Below are 24,203 nucleotides of genomic sequence, written 5' to 3'. Positions count from 1 at the left end.
GCTGTGAAGTGTGTAAACCTGGCAATTCACAGACCTGTACCCCTGGGGATAAAAATGTATTATATGTTTATTAAAAAAAATTAAAAAAAAAAAAGATCTATCTGGGACCTTCGTTGTAAGTTTTAGTAAATTCATTAAAGCTTGACTCTCAGCCTTTAGGTCAAGGTATAGCCAGCCATCTTTCTTAATCCAATTCCAGAAACAGGAGGAAATTCAGAATCTCAAGAGGGATGTCTGTTTCATTATATAATGATAAAGGTTTCTCACAACTCCAAGAAAACTGATCTGTCCAGAGGAATTCTGTGATAACGGAGTTCTCATACTGTTCCATCCTAATTCTAGACAATTTAGATCTGGGCAAACTTCATCATATTTGAAAAAAAATTCTTCAAATTTAGCAAATACATCAACTGGTGACCCATCAGACAAAAGCCATGGCCAATCTTTGAACTTCTAGACAGGACCCTGAATGAAACTGTTACAACCTGCCCCTGCCCCAGCCCCAGGGCATGTAGAAATGAGGTTGGTCTCTGTGGCATGCATTCACTGGGCTGGTCTTCTACTGCATAAGGAGCCCAGACATGAACTGTAGTGACTTCTGGCTACCTCTGCTCTTTTCTACTCCGAATCACAGCTTCATTTTCTCATTGGCAGCCTTGTTTCTGCTTTTCACTTGATGGGACAAATTTCAGAGCCTAGAGAAGGTCTTTTGTGTTGAGCCTGGTTATTAAAGAGATGGTAGCTGCTTAACTTATGATAATGGGGGCTAAAGATGCTTTTGTCTGGTTTGGTGGAAACTTGGCTTGAGAAACTGGTCTCAGAACTAGCTGTTCAGGAGTCTGAGTCTTATGGCCAGCTGGGTCATCCTCTATTATAGATTTTGGTTTCTTACCCTGGTAGGTAAAACCATCATGTCAGTTTTGAAGAAGTCCATTTCTTCTCCTTTGAATGGTTCCGGATCATATCTGTTGTAGGCAGCTGGGACGGGATATTGTGTATATAACATGGGATCCACAGGTGCTGTATTGGGCACCAGTCACAATCCAGGTGCATTCCAGTCTTCTCTGGCCTTACAGACTGAAGAATTGCAAAAATATTCTTGTGAAATAGTTTACTGTACTTCTGATCCTCACCTCAACTCTGCTGATGATATCTTGGGTCATAGTTATCTCAACATCTCCCCAAAGCCTTGCTTTCAGGGAAGTTATATCCTCTTCTAGATCAGGCTTGACTGTACATCTTTTCTTAGCCTTAAATTTGATTGTAGCAATTTTTCCCACTGCCTTGGCTTCAGACAAAGACTAATCTGTTCCATTTGTCCATTTGTACTAATCTGTTCCATTGTTCCTCCCTTGGGTGGGCCCCTCCAAACCAGCAGCTGATCTATCTTTATCAAGGTCCACACAGTCTTCATCTTCAATTTGTGGTTTCTTTGCTCCTAAAACTTCACCTCATTTTAACTTGAGCAGATCCCTGAAGACCAGTTTCTAGGGGCGCCCTTCTGTCTTACTTGCCAAAAGGTAATGTTGTTCCAGGAGCCCTCGAGGACATCTTCTCAGTCAGGGCTTCCAATCATGGCCATGTTTTCAGAAGCTGCCTCAGGACATCAACAGTAGGATGAGAAAAGTACACATTATTAAATACATATATTATAGAATCCAATGTAGGGTGCTCTCTGGGTTTGTTTCCTTTCCTGTCTCTCCAACATATGTAGCTGGTCTTGACATTCCAGGGTTACTATAATGCCTGAAAATCACTTTGTTTTACTTCACCACAATCTCCTTTTCCTGGGTGTTGTACTGTTGCCGAATGCTAGGGACACTTGTCCTCCTCCTCACCACCATCTTTGATAGTGATAGGGGCAGTGGCCCCCAAGTCTCTGAGGCCTCATAAGGGTATATGAGATAATCTTAACCAGGCCTTTCCTGTTTTATGGTTTTGTTCTGTTTTGAGAGAAGCAGGGTCTAAAGGGCAAATTTATAATAAACAACCCCTTCAAGAGGGATTTTCTTATAATTTCACACTATGTCAAAATTGATCTCTTAACTACCTGCCCACACCCACCTAAATCTGCTTTTCTCTATTTATTTATTTAAATTCAGTTAATTAACATATAATGTATTATTGGTTTCAGAAGTAGAGGTCAGTGATTCATCAGTCTTATATAACACCCGGTGCTCATTACATCACATGCCTTTCTTAGTGTCCATCACCCTGTGACTCCATCACCCCACCTCCTTCCCCTCCAGCAACCCTCAATTTGTTTCTTATGCTTAAGAGTCTCTTTTGGTTTGTCTCCTTCTCTGATTTCATCTTGTTTTGCTTTCTCCTCTTTCCCCCATGACCCTCTGTTTTGTTTCCTAAATTCCACACACGAGTGAGATCATGATAATTGTCTTTCTTTGATTGATTTATTTCACTTAGCATAACACCCTCTAGTTCCATCTATCTTTCTGATCAAAATAATCTTCATTTTTATAAAGCTTTGAGGCAAAAAATGGGAGAACTAATTGTCAAAATTTCAAGAAAAATCTTACAGGCAACACCTCAGATAACTTCATTAGTTAGGTTGCATCTCCATGCTATGGAAGAAAGGGATTGCAGAAGAGCAGAAAATATTTACTGCTTTGAAAACTGCTTTTTGGTCACCCTAGTAGTATTATTTTAGCTCTTTGGTTTGTTTGTTTGTTTGTTTGTTTGTTTAAATACCTCTTTCAAGGGATTATATGAACTTAGTAACCTCCCCCTTGCCAATGACCAGAGCAGGGTCTAACAGCCACATCATAGGTATGATGAGGCCAGGGCTTCATGTCCTCTGGGGGAACTTCTCTTATTGTGAGTTTCTGGAAGGCAACTCGGAAAAATGCATTCTCCATCTTATATGACATTTGTGGAAAATTTTACTTAAGGTCTGACCATAGAAAAATTCATAGAAAAATTAAAGAAGACATTGATCTTGAAGCCTCCAGTTTCCAAGAGGGGAGGGGGGTGGGACAGAGATCAAATGGTGATGTTCTAAATTAAAAGAGAAATGGGATGTTGTAGAGCTATGTTCAACTTGTCATTCTCAAAATTTGTCTCACATTTTTATTCTTTAACTTGAATTTATTCTGCTGAACATCTTCTTCAATAATATCTTCAAACTTGCTAGAAAAAGCAAGCAATACAATTTAAAAAGAATTTTTTTTTTTTTAGTTCAGGCTACTCGTTCACTGAAACAGTCCAGAGATGATTGTATTCAGTTTTATTTTTAAAATCTCCATTTATCAAATACTAGCATGTGAAGAAAACAGATGGTTTGATCTGAGGCTTCTTTTTGTTGTATGCAGGCTAATGTTTTAAACATCATGCCAAAATTTGATTTGTAATTTTAAAATTGCTATTTTCCCAGGCTGAGCTTGGGGTATTCTCAAAATTCTCAGTCTCTCATGAAGGAAAAGCAAGATTTTTTGCATGTGGGCTAATTCAACAAAAACAAGAATGTTTAAAGGATGCGTTTTAAAAAAATCAAAATGAAAAGAATTTTATTGATTCCAATGTAGAAAAAAATCTCTATTTTTAGGGCATGCACTACTTATTGTATCCAATAGATGAATGTCAGTTTTCAAATTTTCACTTCTTTTGTAGTTATTAAAATATTGATATCTCAGCATCTTTGAAAAGAAGCAAATTTAAATTCATTGTTCTAATCTTTTATCTTTTATGGTTGGGTAGAATTTGAGTTTATAAAACTTGCTCATACACACTATTTCATGTTATCTTTCAATTAACTGACAAATAATTTATTTTTTCCATTTACAGATGAGAAAATTGAGGTTTAAAAAAATATCTTATTTAAGGTCAAAGAATATCAGCTATAGAGTCAGGGCTAAAATGAGATTTTTATACCCATTGCAATTCTTATGAGTACCTATCCTATGTAAAGCACCATTCTGACACTGGAAATAATAAAAGAATAATAATTATCTCAAATAGTTACTGAGCCCTAGATGCCAGGTACTATACCAAATACCGACCTGCATTGTTTCCTTTTCCTTTCGTCTTTTCAACAAATCTATGAAATAGAAAAATATAAAAGTTGCCATTTTACATTCGTGACAACTGAGGTCTAGAGACTTACTTAAGGTCATACAGACAGAAATGGGGAATTGTCACTTCTTAATCATTTAACAAGCACATACCTCTTTTTGTCTAGGTCGCAGTCGCCCCCCCCCCCCCCCCCCCCCCCCCCCCCGCTTGAGCTTCTCAGGGAGGCGGTCTCTGCAAGACAAAGCCACCTCTGGAAGCACTGGCTGCCATGATAATGTCTGCTCACTGTAGTGTCTTTGCGCTTTTGCATGACCCTCAAGTTGCCAAGATGCAAACCTAATTCAAAGAAGCTAAAGCAAAAGGATGTCTATTGACTCATCAAATCCAAGGGAGGGCTGAACAACCAAACCATGCACCCATGAGAAGGTCAGGGATGCTGCTGTTCGCAGAAACTGCTGGAACCAGAAACTTCAGTGCTGATGGAATGCTTGCCATCTCTTGCTCTGACTTCTTTGTGCATGTTGGCATCATTCTTCGTCACTACCAATGGCTTTTTTTCCCCTCCAAATAGGAAAAATCTCCATCACTGATAGCTCATGCAATTCATTTTCTGACTTTCACCAACAGAGAGTCTAACTTTCTTGGGTCTAGTTGGAACAAAATCACCACAAGGGCTCTGACTAGCCTGGCTTATAGAAGAAGCCACGTCTAGACCAGTTCTATCACACATGAACCTGCAAGAGTTGACATGTACACCTGTGCGGTTTGTGTGCTTGACAAAGGTGCCCAGCCACAGGGCATGTGGGGGTTGGGATGAAGCCCAGACTCTGCTCACCAAGACCTACAGCCTGCAATGGGTGTCTTCCTGGGGGAAGGAAGGCCCTTTGCTTCTCTCAGACAGTGGGGCTTGCCACACTGGGCACCCACGGGGCTGAGCCCTTTTTTAAACAGGTATAATTGACATGAAACTTTATACTAGTTTCAGGGGTGAAATGTAATGATAGGATATTTGTATATATTGCGAAAAGATTACCCCGTAAGTCTAGTTAACATCTGTCATGATACATAGTCACGAAAATTATTTTTTCTTATCACAGGAACTTCTAAGATCTACTCTCTTAACAACTTTTAAATGTGCAATACAATAATATTAACCATAGTCATCATGCTGTTTGTAACATCTGCATGACTTATTTTTATAACTAAGAAATCTGTACCTTTGACTCCCTTCACCCATTTCACTCCCAGTCCCCTATTTCTGGCAACCACCAATCTGTCCTTTGTATCTATGAATGAACACCCCAACCCCAATTTTCTTTTCACACAGAGATATTGATTAGGTTTGTGGCAGTTCCATGTAAAATATGACAGTTTCTGAGGAAATAATATATTTGTAGACAGAGGAAGAAAAGGGAAGTATCAATTTCAGAAAAAGAGGAGCTGCTCAACAGAACACTGAAAGGGAATTTAAGCTGCTTGCTGTACCAAAAGGTTTCTTGCTTAGTAACAAACAGTGAGTGAATTCTCCTGAGAAAACTATTTCTACTTCATGTAAATTTTTTAAAAACAGTGTCACAACGAAGTCATGAAAAAATGGCAAATAGGGGCTAAAATGTGAGCAGAAACTACTGCCCTTTCAAGATCTAATAGCACATGGGGGGAGGGGGCAGCTTGTGTAACCCCAGGCATTACACATCGTCTCTTCGAGGCAGCAGAAGCTCTCTCACAGTGGATTTCAATTAAACAATTTCATGGTTTTTATGAGAAAAGACAGTCTGACATTTAATAGAGATGCTGATAGTCTGATAGTCTTCGCTAGCAAAGTGCTACTGAAAGCAGCTCTGGTTACATTTAAGTGATATTTTTAGCACTGGAGCAGCAAAAAATTTAAAACTTTAAAACCAAAACAATTCTCATGGGTCAGAGCAAGGTTTTCGTTGGAAGACAGTCACACCACCTTTACCAGGTAGGCCCAACCAAGGGCTGTGTGTAAGTGCTGAGACAGCATGTGTTTAAAAATGGTGGCAGAAGGCTGGACCCAGGAGCTTGACCAGCCAGGCCCTGTTTCAGGGCAGGCCACACACCTCAAGTCATGACACAAAGCCCCCCGGGTATTAATTCTGAGATAATCCATTCTCTACTGGCAGTCTTCTTCCCTGGGTCACATATGCGATGTCGAGTACAAGGTCTGCAAACATTATCAGGCCGAATGCAGCCAGGGGAAAATCTGACATTTCAAGGGCTGCGATAACGAACGGTATCATTTCATCTTGTGTGGCATTTCCCCCAGCTAGAGTGGTTTTTGAAATTTAGACTCTACCTGGGTGGCCGCCATTTGCTTTAGCTCCTTATTGTTCCTGGCTCTTTTCCCCTCCCGTCGATCCTTCTTCAGTAGCCCACACTCTGATGTCTTTGATTTGCCCACATCCTCCTGCCCTGCCTTTCTGCTTCCTTTTTTCTAAGGGGTTTTCTTTGTTCAATTAACGAGTTAGGACTTCAAGAAGTGAACAGCCATGGAGAATTGGAGAAGTAGAAAGTTGTAGCCAAGCCATTTAAGGGGGGGTGGTGGGGGATTTGCTCTCCCTGTCTTGATGTTCCTTCTCTCCTTCATTTCTCTTATTTCTCTATCTTCTTCTTACAATTCACGCATCATCTCCTCTCCACTTACTCTCTTGTCTCTTTTTTCATCTTCCCTGTGACCAATGCCTCCTTACACAATTTTCTCTTGTCGGGAAAGATAACAGTGTATTCAGTACATTTTAAGTGTGATGATTGTTTGCTCGATTAAAGCAACATACTCTTCAGCGAGGGACTCAAGGGATTTCTTGGGAAAGGTGTGGGGTGTGTTGGAACTGTCAGGCTCTACACCCATTCTCACACCACTGCCTTTCCCTGCCTGTGGGACTTGCGGAAAGTAACATCTATCCCTTCCAAGTGGTAGCTTTAAGCACATTTGGCCAGGCCCTCTTTCCCTCAGCCATCGTGACTGGCCACGTTTCTGAAGGTGGCTGCCCCGTCCACTGGAGTCCGGGAAGGAGCATGACTTTGAGCAGAGGATACATCTGACTTTCATTAGGCGCAGAGATAAACAAGGAATAAACCTTTCTTATTTTACGCCACTGAGATTCTTACTTGTTACTGCAGCATAATGTTGTTATAGCACAGGAGCTGATAACAAGGAAGACAGAATGACATGTTTCCTACTGAGTAACCCTCGTGGAAAATTTCCATTTGCACCATGAAATTGCCGCTTGCAACTCACTGAGATCGGGAAGGTAGGCCAGGGACAGAGGCTATTTTTAGTGCTTAGCACTTGAGTTTCGCTTGTGCCTCAGACAGGAAGGAAATATATCAAATCAATTACTGTGCTACTTGTGATATTTTCTTCCTACTCCCTTCTCTCCAGCCCTCAGCTGGGCCAGGTGGTTCTTTACCTGTGACCTTGGGGGATAGGGGCACTGCTCTCTCCTTCACTGGTGTGATGGAAACAAGACAGAGCTGTCTCTAATTGCCCACAGCACAGCTGGAACCAAGCTGTACCTCTAAGCAAGGCTTTATCGAGGATTTGGGGAAAATGGAAGGGAGATGCAACCCTAAGAACAACTTACATTGCCTGTAACAACAAGCCTGTTACAGTAGCTCTTGGCTCTCCCCGTCTCTCCAGATGTGATGGAAGCTTCTATGCCTGTTACACTCTCCAATCCTTACACCACTCCCAGCATCAGAAATGCTAGAGGAATCTCCCTGCCTTAGACCAATGGCCCCAATGGGAAGGAAAATTTTCTCTTTCCCAACTTGCTTACAAAATCCTTATTTCTTATCTCAGGCCTGATCATTCTGAGAGTATCTGCTTTCAAGGAAACTGAATCCTCGCCTTCATGTACCATGATCTGACCCTATGGCCCCACAAGACAATCACACAATTTTATTAGAAAGAATACAACAGGCTCTGCTATAGCAACAAACAACCTAAGACCTCAGAAAGTCACTCATAGTTAGAAAAGTCTTTCATGTGGTCTGTTACTGGCATTCGGGAAATCTTCTGATCATGCTTCTGTAGTGTTTAGTTTTCAGAATTAATTGAAATTTATTACTTTCAGACATTTCCTCTTACCTTGTCTGGCAAAATCCTACTACTTTAAGTGTCATTTTCTCTGTGAAGCCTTCCCCTGGGTCTAAGCAAAGTGAATTCTTCCATTCTGAGTAATTCTGTAGCACCACCCTCCATGCCTTTTTGACAAAATCATTTACCTTATTATATTGTGATTTTCTATAAGATATCTTCCTGAGGACAGGAATTAAGTCTTTTTTCTGCCAGCGCAGTACTTGGGATAAAGGAGCCTTGCAATAGAAATCACCTGCATGGGGGCACCTGGGTGGCTCAGTGGGTTAAATCCTCTGCCTTCGGCCCAGGTCATGATCCCGGGGTCCTAAGATCGAGCCCCACATCAGGCTCTCTGCTCAGCGGGGAGTCTGCTTCCCTTCCTCTCTCTCTGCCTGTCTCTCTGCCTACTTGTGATCTCTGTCTGTCAAATAAATAAATTAAAAAAAAAAAAGAAAAAAAAGAAATCACCTGCATGGATAGGTAACATTAATGATGTCATTATTTCTCCAATTTATTCTTGGATCATGCATGTATGTTTCTGTCCTGTGGGGCTGTGAGATATAGTTATTTAATGTACATATATAAAAATGGTTATATACATATATATATGGTTATAGATATAGTCTGTGTAGCATCACATCTAAAAGGATGTGTTCAGAATAGTCCATATTGAAAACGACTTAGGTAGGCAACCACATCCTAAAAAGGAAGCTTGAAGTTCTTATTTGCCAAATAAGGCTTCCCATATCCTGTAGTAGTAACCCCATATTCACCCCTGAGCCACTCCTTTTGTATTTTAAATTAGAACTTTTTAAAACATTTTCTTTTGTTTTTTTTCCTTAAAAGCACATGACACAGTCTTATATACATAGCCTGGTAGTTTGAGATATTTTTAGTATGAAATAAAGGCAATAGATGGATGATTTTTTTTTCTTGACAAGGATTTTTAAGCTCACATGATAAATTAGCTTTTGCAACATATTTCTTCATCTGAGTTCTCCTTTTCTGGTTTCACCCCTTATTTCTTGTGAGATGAGCATGCTAAACTTTGCTGAAAAAACAAGAAGACCGAGTAGCAGATTTTAACTGAGTTATTGTAGAATTGTGTTGCTACATTTCTCCTTCTTTTATTGGTAGTGGTATTTTGTCATTTGTCAGCCTGTGCAAATATCCTTTTTTTCCTCCCATAAGTCAAAAATGACTTCTTTTAGGGCATACAGGATAAGTTGTAATAACACATTTGGTAGCTCTAAATAATTCTCTTCTATCAATGTACACAGTGAATGTTATTAATGGTAAAGTCTTTGCATGGGCCCTGAGAATAACCTATAACTCAACTTGTCAGTGTTTTGATAACTACAGGCTTCAATTTAACATGAAGAAATATAGGATTCAGTTTAGCAGTTTCAAAAGCAATGAATACAGATGATGAAATCTCTTCTTTGAGGCAAAGAGACTGAAAATTATTATACATAGACACTTATTTCTAATAATGTCATTTCAATTTACTTCTCAGTTGCCTGATATTAGAAGTATTTGTCCAGGAATTGGATGAGAATTTAATCATTATTTCAGAGCTCCTGGCCCAGGGACCAACAGAAAAATCTTATCAACAACAGGGAGGCAATGCTTCTCATCCCTTTCCTACACTATTATCTCTTCTCTCTTTTCCCTTCCAAGTTTCTTTCGAACTCTTCCAGAAATAGTCCTCTTTCAGATGGGAACTAACCACAATGGTAGGGTGGTTGTCATCTGATGTGGTTTTTTGTCGGTCCCTTCTCCCATCCTCACACACTGGAAAATTCAGATCAGGCCTCCTTCTTCTAAAAATTCCCTCTGTCTTCTGAGACCTGGAAATCCCATTGCGATGCCATTGCTAGGTGCCACCAGCCCTTCCCAACTTTCCCCAGCTGAAGCTGCAGGCAGGCCTTTTCCAAAGTACCAGCCATGGGGGTGCCTGGGTGGCTCAGTGGGTTAAAGCCTCTGCCTTCGGCTCAGGTCATGGTCTCAGGGTCCTGGGATCGAGCCCCGCATCGGGCTCTCTGCATGGCGGGGAGCCTGCTTCCCCCTCTCTCTCTGCCTGCCTCTCTGCCTACTTGTGATCTCTGTCTGTCAAATAAATAAATAAATCTTTAAAAAAAAAAAAAAGTACCAGCCATGCTTCTCAGAGCCTTGGGAAGAGGTAGGGGACAGCACACACTTTAAAGCTCTCTTCCTGGAAGATTGCCCAAGAACCCATGTTAGCTAGCACCAAGTATTGCTTGGTTTATGGTGTTAGTCCCACACCTGCCTTACGAGTTTGCCCTTTTCCCTACTTCCATGCATCTTGTGTTTCCCTCCCTTACCAGCCTCTATCGTAATCATCTGGAAACTCCTCAGGTGGCATCTTGGGCAGTGGGCTCCCTGAGGGAAGGTACCACATTGTCTACTTCATCGTATCCAGAAAGCCTGGCGTAGTGGTAGAAAGTGCTCAATAAATACCAACAAATGAATGGATGAATATTCAAAAATCACAGACAGCAATATCATAAATGTTGGCTTGGGTACTTCTTTTCTATGCTTCTAGATTTCTGGCGTCTATTTTCTAATGGGATTCTATTTTGCCTCTAATGTCAGCTCTGACATGAAAAGAGCAGGCCCACTTTTGGAGAAGGTATGTTACAGTGAGGCCAGGGACTGTCCTGGGAACTGGTCATCGGTGTAGCAGAGTTTCAGGCCACCAGCTTCAGGTCACTGAGGACAGCATCAGCAGCAGCTCATTCTAGAGTATTTCTATCATACAGCTACAACATAACAAAATTACCCCCAAAGCACAGACAATAGTAAAATGTTGTGAAATACTTAAGAAGTGGAGGAATTTGAGTGTTTATCATCTTAGTTTTTCATATAATTTATTTCATTTTAAGGTGAATAGAATTTTTAATAATTGCCCTATGTAGCAGCTGGCTGGCAAAATTCCTGATAATTTAATAATTTTCTCTCATGAAAGTGGTTTCAGAAACCACTGGATAGGACTCTTCTCGACTGGCCTTCAGTACCAACCTTGAACCCACTCAGGATCACTCCACCTTCTCCCTTGCTAGCATTTTCAACCCCAAATATCTGTTCTTTGATTGAAACAACCCGTTGCTTTGGTTAGTGGCAGAGAAGTACACAGATTTGTAAAAAAAAGAACAGATAGACTGGAAAGAAGATTGGGACGTTCTTGAACTTTTCAAAACCTGGAACCTTTTATCAAGTATCAAGTTGTAGGCGAGTAACCCGCTTCAACTTACTATTTTTATATTTGGCACCACAAGGCATTTCGGTGCCTCACCACCTCCCACGTCCTGGTCGGTTTCAGTCATTCACTTTCTATCCAACTCCATTTTCTGGACTGTAGATCGCCTTCTCAACCTTCTAGAATGTGCAAACAAGCTTTAAAATCCCACTTCAAACTAGAATTGTGTCTTGACTTCTGGAGGAAATGAGGATTCCACCACCATTACTTACTCCTACTGCCCCACCGACCAAACCAAATTTGCTCTTTTTATTTTCTTAATCACAGCATCCCCCGCCCCCCTGCCAACAGCGGTCTATGGGCCTTTGTTTTGTGACTAGCTCATGACTATACTGAGTATTTTCATTGCCCTTTTATATGTCTACTTCAGCCTAATGTTCTTGATGAGTAGTGCTCAGGAATCATACCCATTTAATTTTCTTCACATCCTCCTCCGGAAAAAATCATGAGCAGTTTTACAAATGTCTTTTCCTAGCTGCAGGGGATGGGGGTCTTTACGAGGAACTGATTGATAGGTGTAGAACCATGCTCGGGGCGGCAATATAGGAAATAATCAATCTTAGAGCGCAGTTCCTCATTAAAGAGTAGTCATGATGATGATCCTAATGCTTTCGCGCTTCTGGCATGGTCCCCGTGTCCTAGCACATTATGCATGCCCCACGGCCTCTGAGGAGATTGTGCCAAGACACACTCAAAAATCCACAGTCGTTGTATCTTTTTAAATGTATTTCCTAAGTTATGAATACATGACGCATAAACAAATTCTAGCTATTCTGTGCGTTATGAGTAATGAAACAATATTTCAGTTGCTTTATCCTTGAAAACAGTAACAACCATTAGGGTTTATTTCTAAATGTTTAATTCATCGCCACAATCATCATCATCTGGGCTACAGATGGCAGACCTACTTCCTAGAACTCTATTTCTAAGTGAATGGCATTTCCCTGAACAATTCTGTAGAGAGAACATACAGTATTTACATTCCTCTCAGTTCTTCTTTGCATTTTGCCCAAATTTACAAGCACATTTGGGATGAGAATGATGTCACTGAAGAGTAAGTGTTTTCTCTCAAATGGTTAAGGGGAAAAACTAAACTAGACTGGAGGAAAAACCCTTTTAGAGAGATTCTTTTGGTTGGATTGCCTTTTTTTTTTCTTTTAAATTTACATATAGCTTACTCAGTCTTTTTGTAAGGGCACACTTATCATTTCCATTCTGATTTTCTTTGCGCATAAATACCTGACCAAACATAATTCACTTAATTAACAGTTCTCTAAATAGATTGAGTTTGCTGCCTTAGGGGATAGACACTGGAGGCCCAAAACTACTGAGTTGTCTGGCAAAACTCCAGAAGGGCCTGATCACAGGCTTGGAAGGAAGAAACAGAACAGACTGAATTGCAAATGACAATAGCAGAGACCCAGACCTCTGGGCACAGGAGTGAGGGGATGGAGAGGAGGTGAGCCTACCCCGTTTTCCTTGTCTAAAAGGCCAGTGGTAGGCACAATATTTATGAATTCCTGTGATACTGAGAGACATATCCACAGAGCTCAAAAATCAGAACAGGAAGACGTTCGTCAAGCCAGTTTACTGGAATTTCTGGAAATTACATTTCAGTCATTTGATATGACCCTTTGTTCGCTGGAAGTATGAAACATATGAATAAAAATTTAAAAGAGAAACAAAACAGACAAAATGAAGTTGATGGAAACCAGCAAAATAATGTCTCCTGGGCTGACAGAAACTTATATTGTCTACGGCCTGAGTACTGGAGCTACATTTCTGAGGTTGGGAGGTTTCCTGATAACAACATGGATTTGGGGACCACAAGATACCTGGGGCAAAGGTGGTTGAATTAGCTGGCTTTGTGGTTTTAGAGAGCAGTTACAAAGTTCACACAGCTGAGGTTAAAGTAGGCCACGTGCATTGGGTGAAATGTTTGTGACTGTTAATTACAGATTTTGATCAGCACTTTAGGTCTCTGTATTTCTTTACTCCTAGGTTGATATGATACTTGACCAACAAAGAGTAACCAGAGGGAAAATTAATATACTTTTAAAGATAGATTACCCCACTTAAATTATCGCCTGTGGTAAATGGTTCAATGTTGCTGTGTGGTTATCTTTTCTCATTTCAGCCCCTGAAAGCATCCTGATGGTAGCGCTCAGGCTCTGCCTCTGGCTCAGGATCTATGACACACCTGACTTTATGTATTCAACCACTGATATTTACTAAACACCTACTCTGGGACAAGCATAGTGCTAGGCGATGTGCTACCAGCTAAAGCAGCAAATTACAAAAACTTGGAATGGACATGGAAAAAGGAGTGTAGAAATACAAACTGTACTCTGAGATTTTGCACAGAACCTCGTGCCATGGCTGAATAGTGCTGGCCTTTGAGCAGGGTGAGGGCCACAAATTCTTGTGCTTGGCCGCCAAGTTGCTCTTCTTTTGAAAAATAAACTCAGTATCTTTTTTTTTTTTTAAGATTTTATTTATTTATTTGACAGAGAGATCACAAGTAGGCAGAGAGGCAGGCAGAGAAAGGGGAGGGGGAGGAGGCTCCCTGCTGAGCAGAGAGCCCGATGTGGGGCTCGATCTCAGGATCCTGGGTTTGCCCCCAGTGCTGACTCATCCAACTTGCAAATGTCACAGATTTTACTACAGTAGGAACTACAATAGGAACTACAATAGGAACTACAATAGGAACTGCCCTGTCTACTCAGCCCTAGATATGAGGGCCATGCAGGACAAAGGAGGCCACACACATATGGACCTGAAGCTAGTCTGCTGAAATTTCATTTCTTCCAATGATCAGACATGCGATATTGTTAATGGAAGATTTGGTCTCCACAATATGTACCCAAAATGGAAATTTTATTGGGGACAAACTAAATAATTCAGGATATACAGAGTGAGTCTAGGCGAGACCAGCCGAAGAACCAAAGCTGTGAGAAAAAATAAATTTTTGTTGTTTTAAGGCACTACATTTTGAGGTGGTTTGTTACAGAGCACCAGATAACTGATACACAGTAGTTCATTTGTTGTTGTTGTTGTTGAATAGAGTTTCATTGTATGGATATACCACAGTATAATTTAGACATTAATTTTCTTAACTGTATTTTTGTTTCGTTTGGCTTGGTTTCGACTATTATGGAAGAGTTGCTGTGAGAATTCTTGGACAGTTTTTTTATGAATACATTTTCATTTCCTTAAATGCCTACGAGTTGAATTGCTAAATTATATGGTAAGTATGTGTTTAAACTACCACATTGTTTTCCAAAGAAATTTTATCTTTATATATTCCCAGCAGCAATGTAGAAGAGTTCAGTTTGTAACAAATGCTGTCCATCTTCTTAATTTCAGCTATTCCAGTTAGTGTAAACTGGTATCTCATTGTGGTTTTAATTTACATTTCCCTGATGACTAACAATGTTTAGCATTTTTTCACATGTGTATTGGCCACTTGTATAACTATAATCATAGAATTTGTTTTGTGAAGTGTCGATTTCAATTTTTGCAGTTTTTTTAAAAAATGGGGTTTTTTTGTTATTGAGTAGTAGGAATTCTTCATATATTCTGGGTACGAATGTTTGGTAAAATATTTGTATTGCATTTTTTCCCAATTGTGGTTTGCCTTTTAATCATCTTAATGATACCTTTTGATCACAGAAGCTTTGAATTTTGATGGAATATATTTTATGATTATTATTTTTTTTGTCCTTCTATGAAATATTTGCCATCTCTAAGGTCACAAGGATTTTTTATGTTTTTTTTTCCTAGAAGTTTTAGAATTTTACCCTTTGGGTATGTATATATTATTTATATCGAACAATATATACATGTATGTATGTATATACATACTATTATTCTGCTGCTCTGATTGAACCCTGACCGATACACAGCTCAAACATCAGGAAAGCTTACATAGAAATTTAGATCTCTAGCAGAACATTTTCCTCTCTCAACTCTACTAAAAATCCCCAGTTTTTAGGTTAACTGGGTTATAGTGGTACACCTAAATGACACGTATTTTACTCCCAAAACCCAAAGAGACCCACTAGACATTGTGTCACCTTTTTAGGAGGCCCAGATGCAGCAATTTTCCTTCACTTTGGAAAAGATATGTCAACATGTCCTAGACCAGTGGACCTATAGAAACTTTAGAGGTGGCGGGTCCCTGTATTTTTAGGGATTTATTTTACACTCTTTGATATGGATGTGTATTAATAGTTTTCCTAGGGTAGCTGTAACTTCCTGCTCAGCAACTTTTTGATGATATCAATGTAATGAAACCATGTGATAAGATCTGCTGTGAAGTGAGTGGGTTTCCTGAGCACCAGATAATGGCATTGCACCAGAGACCTGGCATGGGTCTGTGGTAGGACTCTGAAGTTGTGCTGTTGGCCTTGCCATCCAAAAGCAAAGAGTCCCTGATGACATTTGCTAATAGTTATAGATTTTTTAAAAAATGCAATAACAAGCTCAATCACTATATACCATGAGCCGGGGATGTATTGATTTGCTCCAGTAACAAAACATACCTGGATTCCAGATGCAGTTGGAGTCATTGCCTGATTGTGGTAATGTGCTGAATGTAATTTCCTGAATTCCATCTGCTTTCTGCACAGGCAAAATGAATGAATTCAATAAGAATGTTGTGGAAATCACCATCCTTCAAGTGAATCTTTCAAGTGTTTGGTGAGGATACTCTGCACCTTTCCTCTTCCAGTAATGCAACATGACTTTGAGTTTACCATTTTGGTAGTTAGAGTGGTTCTAGTGGTTTCCTCTTTGTTAACTTTATACCTTAAAGAGCTAGAGAAAGAAGAATAAACCAAGCCCAAAGTTGGCAGAAGGAAGAAATAACAAAGATTAGACCAGAAATAAATGAAATTGAAAGTAGAGAAAAATCAACAAAATGAAGACAAAATAAACAAAGTTGACAAACTCTAAGCTGTACTAAGAAAAAGAGAAAAAAGAATCAAATAAATAAAATGAGAAATGAAAGAAGAGACATTATAACCGATGATACAGAAATAAAAGCTATCACAAAAGAGTACTGTGAACAATTATACCCCAACAAACTGGATAACAAAAAAGAAATGGGTAAATTCCTGGAAACATATAGCTTATCCAAACTGAATCATGGAGAAATAGAAAGCCTACACAGACTCATACTAGTATGGAGATTGAGTAGGTAATCAAGAAATCTTCCAGCAAAGTTTATGCCCAGACGGTTTCACTGATGAATTTTACCAAATATATGAAGAAGTATTTTTTTTTAAGATTTATTTTTATTTATTTCAGAGAGAGAAAGCTGGGAGGAGGGACAGAAGGAGAAGGGGGAGAGTCTCAAGCAGACTCTTCACTGAGGAGAGAGCCCACTATGAGGCTCCATCCCGTGACCTCGAGACCACCACCCTGAGACCATGACCCGAACTGAAACCAAGAGTCAGATTCCCAACAGACTGTGCCACCCAGGTGCCCCAAATACTTAAATAAGTATTAACACTGCTCCTTCTCAAATTCTTCCAAAAAACCAAAGAAGAGGAAATACTAACACATTCATTTCACAAGGCCCAATATTACCCTGATACCAAAGTTAGACAAAGACACCAAAAGAAAGGAAAGCTACAGGCCAATATCCTTGAGGAATACAGATGTAAAAATCCTTAGCAAAACACTAGTAAATAATCTGCAGTTTATTTATCCAATCACCCACTGAAAAACACCTTAATTACTTCCAGGTTTTGGCAATTATGAATAAAAGTGGCTATACACATCTGTGTGCAGGTTTTTGTGAGAATATGTTTCCAACTCATTTGTAAAAAATTACCAAACTGTCTTCCATAGTGGCTGTATCATTTTGCATTCCCACTACCAATGAATGAGTTCCTATTGTTTCACATCTTTGCCAATGTTTGGTGTTGTCAGTGCTTTGGATTTTGGCCATTCTAATAGGTGTGTAGTGGTATCTTATTGTTGTTTGAATTTGCAAGTCCTTAATGACATATAATGTTGAGTATCTTTTCATTGTTTATTTGTCATCTGTATATCTTCCTTGGTAATATCTAGCAGTTCTTCTGTCCATTTAAAAAATTGGGTTCTTTGTTTTCTTATTTAAGTTTTAAGAACTAATTTTATATTTTAGATAACAGTTCCTTATCAAATATGTCTTTTGCAAATATCTTCTTCTAATCTGTAGCTTGTCTTCTCAGTCTTTTACAGAGTAGAAGTGTCTTTTATAGAGTAGAAGTCTGAAATTTTAGTGAAGTCCACCTTATCAATTAGGTCTTTCATGGTGTAACTGAAAAGTCACCACCAAATCCAAGGTCATCTAGATTTTCTTCTGTGTTACATTCTTTTGTGTTTTGCATTCAGGTCTATGACCTATTTTCAGTTAATTCTTGTGAAGGCTAGAAGTCTGTATCTAGATCCAAGTTTTCAGATGTGCATATCCAGTTGTTTCACCACAATTTGTTGTAAAGAGTATTTTGCTACATCGTATTGCCTTTGCTCCTTTGTCAAAGATAAGTTGACAATATTCACGTGGGTCTATTTCTGGGCCCTCTATTGTGTTTCATGATATATTTGTCTATTCTTTTGCTAGTATTGCATTTGATTATGGTAGCTTGTTAGTAAATTTTGGAATTGGTTAGTGTCAATCTTTCAACTTTGTTCTTCTTCTACAATATTGTGTTGGCTATTCTGGTTCTTAGTCTCTCCACATAAACCTTAAAATGAGTTCATCAATATCAACAAAATAATTCACTGGGGTTTTAGTTGAGATTGTATCAAATCTACAGATCAAATTGGGAAGAACTGACATCTTGACAAATTTGAATCTTCCTATCCATGAACATGCACTATCTTTCTATTTATACTTTCATTTCTTTCATCAGAGTTTTATAGTTTTCTTCATATAGATCATGTATATATTTTGTTAGATTTATAGTTATGTATTTCATTTTAGGGGTACTAATGTAAATGGTATGTGTCTTTAACTTCAAATTCCATTTGTTCATCACTGGTGTATATAGGAATGTGATTAACTTTTGTATATTAACCTTGTATCCTGCAAACTTGGAATAATCTTCCATTAGCTCCAGTTCTTTTGTTGATTCTTTTGGATTTTTTTACATAGACAATCTTTTTATTAAAAAGACAGTTTCATTTCCTTTTTCCAAACTGCCTTTTATGCTTTTCTTGTCTTCTTGCATTTTCAAGGACTTACAGTATAATGTTGAAAAGGAGGGGTGAAAGGATACAAAAATATAGATTTGAAGGTATACATGCACCCCAATGTTTATAGCAGCATTATCAACAATAGCTGAACATATGGAAAGAGCCCACGTGTGCATTGACTGATAAGGATAGAGAAGGTGTGGTATATATACATGGAATAATACTCAGCCCTCAAGAAAAATGAAGTCTTGTCATTGGCAACAACTTGGACGGAGCTAGTGTGTATAATGCTAAGCAAAATAAATCAGTCAGAGACAAATATCATATGATTTCACTCATATGTGGAATTCAGGAAACAAAATAATGAACACATGGTAAAGAAAAATAAAGGAGAGAGAGAGAGAGAAAGAGCGCACACGCGAAGCAAACCCAGAGAGACTTTTAACAATAGAGAATAAACCGAGATTTGATGGAGGGAGATGGGTGGAGGATGGGAGGAATAGGTGATCAGTATTAGGAGGGCCCTGCTGTGATGAGCACTGGGTGTTATATGCAAGCGATGAATCAGTAAATTCTACTCCTGAAACCAATATTACACTGTATGTTTACTAACTAGAATTTAAATAAACATTCGGAAAAAAGGAAAGGATTGGTGAGAGGAGACATCCCTGTCTTGTTCTCCTTTTTTTTTGGTTTTTATTTAAATCCCAGTTAATTTACATACAGTGTAATATTAGATTCAGGTGTACAATTTAGTGATTCAACACTTCCAGACAACACCTGTTGCTCATCACAGTAAGTGCTCGCCTTAATCCCCATCACCTATATATAACCCATCTCCTTACTCCCCTCTCTTCCGGTAACCTTCAGTTTGTCTCTACAGTTAAGAGTTTGTTTCTTGGTTTGCTTCTCTCTCTCTTCTTCTCTTTGCTTATTTGTTTCTTAAATTCCACATATGAGTGAAGTCCTATGGTATTTGTCTTTCTCTGACTTATTTCACTTAGCATTTTACTCTCTAGTTCCATCCAAATCTTTGTCTTGTTCTTGATCTTAGCAGGAAAGCTTCTCAATTCTTGCCATGAAGTATGTTAGCTGTAGGCTTTTTGTGGTTATTTTTCAAGTTGAGGAAGTTCCACTCTATTCCTAACTTACTGAGATGTAATCTTTTTTAATGTCTTAGTTTCTTAACTTTAGTGACATGTTTTGGGTTTTACTTTATTTTTGATGTTTCATTTAAATTCAGGGATGGCAATCTATTACCCTCAATATCTATTCCAGATGAGAAAGCTGAAACTATATTAGGAAAACTGAAAGCCTGGAAACAGTTAAGTTTCTTAGTAAAAGAAGAAGAATGAAAAACTGCTATATAGTTTTATAAATAATAGGCAGCATGAAGTGTAGGTCTTCCTCTGCTTTTTTTTTTTTTTAAATCCAGGTACTTCACAGTGATGTCTTTTTTTTTTTTTTTAAGATTTTATTTTTTCATTTGACAGATCACAAGCAGGCAGAGAAAGAGGGGAAGCAGGCTCCCCACCAAGCAAAGAGCCCGGTGTGGGGCTTGATCCCAGGATCCTGGGATCACGACCCAAGCTGAAGGCAGAGGCTTTAACCCATTGAGCCACCCAGGTGCCCCTCCTCTGCTTTTTTTTTTTTTTTAAGGTTTTATTTATTTATTTGAAAGAGAATGAGCGCAAGAGCATGAGAGTGCGGAGGGTCAGAGAGAGAAGCAGACTCCCTGCCAAGCAGGGAGCCTGATGCGAGTTTCCATCCCAGGGCTCCAGTATCAGGACCTGAGCCGAAGGCAGTTGCTTAACTGAGCCACCCATGTGCCCTAGAAGGAACAACTTTTAAAACATGAATATATGGTGTAAACTATAAAGGGTTTTACAAACATGAGACTATCATTATTTATGAATAGGATTTCAAAGAGTCCTTTTCACTTCAGCCGGAGTGAGATTTCCCAGGTGTCCTATGTTAGGCTGTTCTATTCTCAGGTGGGCTTCTCCTCCTCTTCATGTCTTCACACACTTACAAATGGAAACACTGGCTTTCTCTACAGTTTCTGAGTGTAGCTATCTTAATCTGTTCAGGTTATTATAACAAAATACTGTTGACTGAGAGGCTAATAACAAAAATTTATTTCTCAGAATTCTGGAGACTGGAAGTCCCAGATCAGGATGCCAGTGGGTTGAGTCGGAGACTTCGGGATGCAGATCTCTCCTTGTTTCCTCACATGGTAGAAGGACGTGAGCTAGCTCTCTGGCGCCCTTTATAACCTTTTATAAGGGCACTGATCCCATTCCTGAGAGCAGAGCTCTCATGACCTAATCACTCAAGGGTCTTCCCTCCTAACACCATCACCTTAGGAGTTAGGATTTTTATGTATGAATTTGGGGGAAAGGGGACACTTTCAGACCAGAGCTGTGGCCTTTGCCTATCAGTATCTATTTGAATAACAATGAGGTGTTCCTAGTTCAAGAAACTGAGAGTTTTAAATGACACATTTTATATGTGTTTTAAATAGTGAACTTTGGAGAAACAAGGGAAAGAAAGGACTACTCTTTTTTCCCACTCCAACCACAAATCAATCCTCCATCACTATGAGTGGAAACTTTTTTGTAGCATATTAAGCCTTGGGGTTTAGAATAATGGCTTAGTTTGATTAATGAATCGGATTAGTTGGAAAAAAAAAATCAAGGTTGAAGGCATTATTTATCACCAGATATATTTTGTTTTGTAAACGGAAATGCAAGTGAACTTCTTGTTCCGTGTACCTGGGGTGCTGTGAATCATTAATCACAGCTGTCTTCCCTACAGCTCTGGGGTCCCAGTAAGTGCTGGCATTCCAGGTCTGCATGGTCCAAAAGACCACCGTGCAGATAATAAGAACACCATTCTCAGCTCATGCTGATTAGGAAACCCAACATATTTTCATTTAGCTAGTCCCCTGGGAAAATTTTTTCCAGTTGTTTAGTACAATTTTCTTTATTGTTAGCCACTAGGCTGCCATAGCTTAATGAAAGGCAGAAAAAGGAGTTAGAAGGTAAGTAATTTTTTACCTAAGAAACAGCCTAGAAGCATTTACGAATGGCAGCGACGGTTTACAGCAAAGACCTGGAGGACTAGGGTTACTGCCTCCACAACTGCCCCTGTTTCCTTCTTGATTGTTTATTTCCCAGATGAAGGAATCAATACACTCAAATGGAATTCAAATGGAATAAATATCACCGCCCGAGTTGCTCAATTTGGAGTAGGCTCCTGAGGATTTTGCGTTAAATGGTAGCCTTTGTCCTAGAAAAGAAAGTTAATCAAACTGTTCTGCAGTTTCCCAACAAAATGTCTTTTTTTTCCCAGAGCGTGTCTTACACAGAAGTAAAAATGGTTTGCCAGTTCCGAAGCTCCTGGCATTCAGCAAACTCTGCAGTAACTTCACATCTTAAAATAATTTCTTTCCCTGAGCCATCTTTTCAACCATTACTTCATTCCTTCAAAAGGAACCATGCCTTTTTCCCTTTTCAGCGTTTCTGGGACCTGCATGATCGATGTCTCTTCTAATATAAAAAGGCATTGCTTGTCACCTCAGCAGAGACTACATGTCATTGGGGTAGAGCTGGTGGTCTCCATCTGTCTTGCTGTGAGGTTCAAGTGCCCAAAAGTTAATGAAGCAAGTGGCATCATCGTACTAGTATTTGAAATCTAAACAGATTTTCTTTAGGGTAACTCTAATAACTCATAATTAAATGTCAGTGATAAGGGAGAAACTGTACTCTAAGATGGCCCACCATATCAAGGGAATTCCCTTCACTATCTCAAAGCTCTTCCAGGTTCTTCTTTCCTTACCCCGTTTCCCACGCATGGGAGAAGTACTAACTATGTGGAAGTAGAAGGGTACAAATTACCTTCCCTCCTTGTGCTGCGGTGTGGGGCTCAGACGCTTGGAGAAAGTTCTCCTCTGAGCCCCTCTGGTGTTAAATGAACCTCTGATCCTCCAAAGTCTCCGAGTGCTGCTTGGTTCTTCTGTCAGGATCCAGTCCAGGTTCCATAACATCAGGAACAAATAAAACACCACACAATTTAAAAGCAAAATGAAAAGAAAAAACTTTTGACGTCATCCTTTAAGTTAGAAGAAACTTAGGTCCACATGGCCATTTATATAAGCTTAGAAAAAGTTTTTCCAAGGGAAGCTGAACATTTAGCACATGTAGTGCCTTATGGAGCAGTTGTCTTCTGCCTAGCTGAGATTTTAAGTACTAGTACTCTTAGTTCTCCAGGGATATCACTCACCTTAGCTCCAGACTGTTGGGCAGCCTGAGGCTGGATACAAAGTCAGGACACAGGCTGATGTTTATCACCCAACCAATTGATCCCACAGGGTCAGCACAGACACTTCCAACTGAGACCCTTATTTCTAGGGCTTTACACTCGTGGAGAGAGCGCTAGAAGAGAATCGCCTTTTTCCCAAAGAGCTAGAACATGAATATGAGGGGAAAGAATTGATCCAGTTCTGTGATACCTGTTCTTTTACCCTTGATTCTGGATCTGAGAGAAAACCTGGGACTGTGGAAGACAGAAAGAGCCATGTCAGGGATAGGTCTCTGGTCACAGCCTGAAGCTGTGTGACGGTTTCTATGTTCTTTGGCCTTATGAACTCATTTCAGGGTGGGGCTGGGTACTGCCAAGTAGCACCTCAAAGTTTCACATTCTATCTGTCCTCAAAGTCTGTGTAGGTAACCAGTCATCCTCTGTAACCCCACAGAGTACGAGAGGCTTGTTGAGTCAGAATTTTCTCCAGGATGTCCCTCAGGCTCAGCCAGCCCTGAAGGGGAAAACAAGTACAACCCAAACAGAGCATCTAAGAGGACAAAAATAGCACATATAGGAAAAAACAGTAGCAGAGAAATAGAAGTCAATGGCCAAGAATTGATGGTTTTACAATTGTTCAATGAGTTTTTACAAATAAAGAGCAAGAGGAAACTAGCCCATGCCTATTTTAAGCGTTTCAAAATGAACCCAGAGCATCTTGAAGTATATAGTTTAAGAGATGACTACTAAATATCCATTAGAAATTCATGGATTTAATGATTAATATAAAAAAGAGCCCAATCTTCACAATGACTTCTTTGTAATGCTCTACATAAGGCTTGACTCTGAGTTCCGAACAGACGCCAAAATATGCACCATTAAAAAGAACATTGTTCAGCCTATTTACATCAGTCTGACAACTGCTGAAGGCATTTTGCTGCTGAATGTGCTCTGGGGACTGAGATATTATGTAACCGGGTGCTTGTATCTGTCTTCCTGCCAGTGGGTCTAAGACCATTTTCTCTAAAGATACTTGCTTATTTTTCATTCCTTTCAATTTATAACATGATTTATGGTATATGCTAAGAAGGTTATCTACTTTGCAAGTTATTCCCAGCATTCCTCTGTCACTTGGAAACCTCACAGCCTCTTCCCTCTGCCTGCTGGAGGGAAGGTACCTACCCCAGGAAGACAGGCTCACTTGACATTCAGCACTGGAAAGATGTATTTTCTGCATGAAAATTGCATCACATTTCCAAACCCCAAAGAGCTCTTGTAATATCTGCACGGGCTTGTTCA

The 24,203-nt window shown here is 39.5% G+C and overlaps 1 pseudogene; it reads right to left on the bottom strand.

Annotated features, from left to right (window-relative positions):
- Positions 1-213: 213 nt before the first annotated feature.
- LOC125101648 (parafibromin-like) overlaps positions 214-24,203 on the bottom strand; it is a 42,448-nt pseudogene continuing 18,458 nt past the window's right edge.

Source organism: Lutra lutra, chromosome 6 (assembly GCF_902655055.1).
Source record: "Lutra lutra chromosome 6, mLutLut1.2, whole genome shotgun sequence".
In the NCBI taxonomy this organism is placed as follows: Eukaryota; Metazoa; Chordata; class Mammalia; order Carnivora; family Mustelidae; genus Lutra; species Lutra lutra.
The sequence above is the reverse complement of the archived record's forward strand: the minus strand, read 5'-3'. Positions and strand labels throughout refer to the sequence as shown.